Source organism: Budorcas taxicolor, chromosome 4 (assembly GCF_023091745.1).
Source record: "Budorcas taxicolor isolate Tak-1 chromosome 4, Takin1.1, whole genome shotgun sequence".
In the NCBI taxonomy this organism is placed as follows: Eukaryota; Metazoa; Chordata; class Mammalia; order Artiodactyla; family Bovidae; genus Budorcas; species Budorcas taxicolor.
Genome location: NC_068913.1, coordinates 56,862,718 through 56,866,156, shown reverse-complemented (window position 1 = coordinate 56,866,156; position 3,439 = coordinate 56,862,718). Strand labels below are relative to the sequence as shown.

The following is a 3,439-nucleotide window of genomic DNA, read 5'->3' as shown; positions in this document are numbered from 1 at the left end:
CTCTGGGAGTTGGTGATGGACAGGGAGGCCTGGCGCTCTGCAATTCATGGGGTTGCAAAGAGTTGGACGTGACTGAGCGACTGAACTGAACTGAACTGAAGATATATACCTCTTTATAATCCATTAATGAACAAAACAAGACAAAAGTAAAATTTAATTGTTTTAATGACACAATTGTACAAATTATTGTTGCTTAGTTTAGGTAAAAGAATGTTGAGGGCTAAGGTATACTTTGAGTAACTTAATTCCTTATATTAATAAATATAAACTGTCTCTTTGGGCTTTTTGAGCATCACCATGGTAATTGGCAAGAACAAGCATCTTGTGAAAGTTGGCAAAAAGGGACCCAAGAAGAAAGTGGTTGACTGATTTTCTAAGAATGATTGGTATTATGTGAAAGCACTAGTGTTTTCCCAGTATTTCTTATCTGAAATACATATTTCTTATATGAAAACACCAGTCATGAGAACTCAAGGAACCCAAACAGTATCTGATGGCCTCAAGGGTCATGTTTTTGAAGTGAGCCTTCCTGTTCTGCAGAATGACAAAGTTGCATTTAGAAAATCCAGGCTAGTTACTGAGATTGTTCAGGGCAAAAACTGCCTTACTAATTTCCATGGAATGGATCTTTTTGATTTTTTTATTGAGTACTAAAGAATGGGCTGGGAACTGTCTCTCCAAGTTATGCCTCATTAGGTGTAAATTTATTCTAATAAAGTTTTCTAAGATAGCTTTCAGAACATTTTCTTTTTCTTAGAGCTCTGCTCTTGCTAGCAGTAGCCTCTTCAGGTCCACTGCTGAGTGGCCCCTCCCTGGAAGATAATTTCCTCTTTTTCTTGAGGACTCTCTTGTTTCCTGACTCTTCAGGGTGACTAACTGGTTCCTCTTTGGGCAAAGAGTTCTTCCTCTAGGGAAGACTTCATGGTGTGTATCTTGTTGTTCACTCGCTAAGTCGAGTCCGACTCTTTGTGATCCCATGGGCTGCAACATGTCAGACTTCTCTGTCCTTCACTATCTCCTGGAGTTTGCTCAGATTCATGTTCATTGATTTGGTGGTACTCCCTTGATAAAATGTGGTCCATGATCTAAAACTAGCAGATCATGATTGAAGTTCATGTTGATGTTAAGACTATGGATGTTTACTTGCTTCGTCTGTTCTGTGTGGGTTTTACTGAAAAAATGCAGCAATCATATCCTGAAGACTGCTTATGTCCAGCACCAGCAGGTCCGCTAGATCCACAAGAAAATGATGGAAATCGTGACCTGAGAGGGGCAGACAAATGATTTGAAAGAGGTAGTCAATAAATTGATTCCAAACAGTATTGGAAAAGACATAGAAAAGACTCACTAATCTATTTATCCACTCCATAATGTCTTTGTTAGAAAAGTAAAAATGCTGAATACACCTAAGTTTCAATTGGGAAAATTCATGGAGCTATATGGTGAAGGCAATAGTTTTAGAAAAGCTACTGGGGATGAGACAGGTGCTAAAGTTAAATGTGGTGATGGATATAAGCCACTGGTCCAAGATTCTGTTTAAAATTCAGCCTTTTAATGATGACAAATAAAAGATCTTATTTGTGGTTAAAAAAAAAAAGATGTAAACATAGAGTACTGAAAAGAAGATAGATATCTGAATTACTAATATAAACATACAACTTGATTGTTAGTTGCTTGAATGGTCACCAGGCACAGAGTTGCCCACAATTTGGCAGTTAGGTTATGCTATCATCTGTAAATGGACAACTCTAATCCTGTGTAATTTAGTGGCTGCTCCAGTCATTCACTTAATTTCAAATAGTTTGGTATGAAGGAAATGTAGATATTAGAAATTATTGCAAAATGATGTAAAATACCCCCTGATTTGTATTGGATTCTCCAGGCAAGAATACTGGAGTGGGTTTACCATCCCCTCCCCCAGGGGATCTTCCTGACCCAGGGATCTAACCTCCTTTTCTTATGTCTCCCGCATTGGCAGGCAGGTTCTTTACTACTACTACTGCCTCCTGGATAGCCCTACCAAGGTAAAGTGAAGGTGAAAGGACTCAGTCATGTCCTACTCTTTGTGACTCCATGAAGTGTAGCCCATCAGGCTCCTCTGTCTATGAAATTCTCCAGGCAAGAATATTGGAGTGGGTTGCCATGCTCTCCTCCAGGAGATGTTCCCAACCGAGTGATAGAACCCAGGTCTCCCACATCACAAGCAGATTCTTTACCATTTGAGCTACCTGGGAAGCTCCTACAAAGGTATAGATACTATTAATACTATTCTGTGCTGTTTCCCACCTTCATAATTGAAGGAAATGCTAAATTTCAGTAGAGGTTTATGAAAATAAAAACGTCAGCATTTTCCATATCGGAATACTTACCTTCCCTGAATTCTGTGCAAAAACTTCAGTTTAAGAACTCCTGATTTATGGAATTTGACAAGTCAACTCAAAGATAACCTGGGAAAATATAATTCAGGAGGAGTACAGTCAGTCTTTGCCCTTGAAGAGTTAACAGTTAAATAGAGATGTAGCACATGCTGACATTGCATAGCATTCATCAGTTATTTAAGTCTATTTTAATTTTGTGGGGGCGTGGGGATTCCCAAAGGGTATCCAATGTCTAAGCTTAAATAGGGGAAGTGGTCAGTTGCCACTGTCTTGTAAATAGTAGAGCTTGTTAATACCTTGGCATTAATGTAGTCATTTTTTATGTCTGCAAGTGATGTAGGTACTCATAAGGGCTACATTGATGCTTAGTGGGTTCTTCAACTGGAATTCAAAATATAAGGCATATTCTTGGCAAAGCAGTTTTGATAACTCTGAAATAAGTGATATTTTTTCAAAGAAACAGTGCTTAGGAGTGCCATTTATCTTTGAGGACACCAACAGATTTACTTCCAATATGTTTGATTATAACTAGAACAGATCTAATTCACATGTGTACAATCCTTCCAAGTAGGTTGCTTTTTGGTTAATGTATTTAGCTGGATCTAGCAAAGCCTTGCACCCCACTCCAGTACTCTTGCCTGGAAAATCCCATGGGCAGAGGAGCCTGGTAGGCTGCAGTCCATGGGGTCGCTGAGGGTTGGGCATGACTGAGCGCCTTCAATTTCACTTTCACTTTCATGCATTGTAGAAGGAAATGGCAACCCACTCCAGTATTCTTGCCGGGAGAATCCTAGGGATGAGGGAACCTGGTGGGCTGCCATCTATGGGGTCACACAGAGTCAGACACGACTGAAGCGACTTAGCAGCAGCAGGAGCAGCGGCAGCAGGAAAGCCTTTGGCTGTGTGTAATGCTTTCTCAGGCTTTAGTACACAGTGAGTGTGGCATTTTGAGCTATCTGACTTAGATTTCTATTGGCAGAACTGTATTCATTTTCGCACAATACCATTAACACAACAAATGTCTTCCTTTATTCCCCCGCCAAAAGAACTATTATCCTAAA

General features: G+C 39.8%; 1 pseudogene; it reads left to right on the top strand.

The window, feature by feature from the left end:
• The first annotated feature begins 297 nt into the window (after nucleotides 1-297).
• LOC128046637 (40S ribosomal protein S3a-like) lies at nucleotides 298-1,540 on the top strand (annotated as a pseudogene).
• The last annotated feature ends 1,899 nt before the right edge of the window (nucleotides 1,541-3,439 follow it).